This window comes from Equus quagga, unplaced genomic scaffold, assembly GCF_021613505.1.
Source record: "Equus quagga isolate Etosha38 unplaced genomic scaffold, UCLA_HA_Equagga_1.0 73752_RagTag, whole genome shotgun sequence".
Classification (NCBI taxonomy): domain Eukaryota; kingdom Metazoa; phylum Chordata; class Mammalia; order Perissodactyla; family Equidae; genus Equus; species Equus quagga.
The window spans coordinates 2,543-3,819 of NW_025802891.1; the positions used below are offsets into that span (position 1 = coordinate 2,543).

Genomic DNA, 1,277 nt, shown 5'->3' on the forward strand with positions numbered 1-1,277 from the left:
CGGGAAGCAGGAAGAGGGGGACAGAGGGGCAGGCCTACCTCAGCCTCGAAGATCTGCTGGTAGACATTCCCGCTGGGGACCTGAGTCACCTTCCCCACTGAGGACACCATGGCCGCCGGCTGGACGCCCCTGCCGGGAAGCCGTTGTCCAGGAATCATGTCTGGGGTTTGGTCTCTATTGCGACCTGGAGGTTGAGAAACCAGGCTGAGACCCTCTGCTCGGGGTGCCTCTCTGGCCTCAGGGATTTTTTTTTAAACAAAAAGCAAAACAACGGAGAGGGCGAAGAAGCGAAAAAGAAACAAACCTGAAGCAAGAACCGAACTCCTGGAGAAGCGGGCTCTGCCAGCCGCGCAGGGCGCACGCAGATCCGAGAGGGACTTTGGGGTGAACAACAATAAATGGTTATTGTTTTGTGCTTCACTCTCCCAGGCTCTTCTGGGAAAAGCCGACCCGCCCAAGGTGTCAGCTGGGGGGATTTCGACCCGGCCTTGGACCCCCAATCTGACGCGGAACACGATTCAAGAACGCCCCCAACCCATGCCCCTGGAGCAGACACGGTGTGTGTCGGGGTTGGGGGGAGGGAGGGAGAAGACTGACTGTAGCCACACTAATTAGGCACCTAGTGTGTGCTAAGAAGACCTGGCAAGTTCCTCTCGTGCGCCCTCTCCCCCAGCCCACCAAGGAGCGGGACAGCCGCTGGACATCCCATCGAAGCCCCGTCAAGCTCAGGGAGGCCCTGCGCGCAGGGGACCGCCTGGGCCCGCACCTGCCGAAAGCACCACGCAAGGCACCCAAGGCCTGTCCAGCCTCAACTGCAACAGGACACACTTGGTCTCCAAGGCAACTCGAGGGGAGGGAGCCCCGCGGCCCCGCCCTCGCTTCCTTCCCGCGGAGGGAGGGGAGCTGCCCTTGGCAACCGGGGCGCCCGTGTCGGGAGTGGAGCAGCGAAACTCCTAGTCAACCCTTTACCGGTGCAGTTTCTCCTCTCTGCAAGGGGATACGTCAGGAGTCAGGAGCGTCCAGAGCAACGCACTAAATATTCTGAAAACTAGGAGGGTCAGGAGATGTAGCTCTGAGCCACTGTGGTCGAGAAAATCCATCCTGTCTTTGCCTGGGTTAAAACCAACCTCTGCTGGAAGTAGCACAGAGTAGTGCCTGGCTGTAGAAAGAAGCAGACAGCGTCTCTAAAAGAGGCCAAATCTTCCTCAGATGAAATAGCAAAACAAACCAAGGACTGTTGTGAAAAGAAATGTACACAGCAGCTCTGTGCAGAGCTA

At 58.2% G+C, this 1,277-nt stretch overlaps 1 long non-coding RNA gene across 1 annotated transcript; it reads right to left on the minus strand.

The window, feature by feature from the left end:
* Positions 1-24: 24 nt before the first annotated feature.
* LOC124234421 (uncharacterized) lies at positions 25-760 on the minus strand. Its single transcript, XR_006887301.1, has 3 exons — positions 620-760; positions 305-377; positions 25-184 (listed from the first exon to the last, which is right to left on the minus strand). It is a non-coding gene; the product is annotated as an uncharacterized LOC124234421 (long non-coding RNA).
* Between the last annotated feature and the right edge of the window lie 517 nt (positions 761-1,277).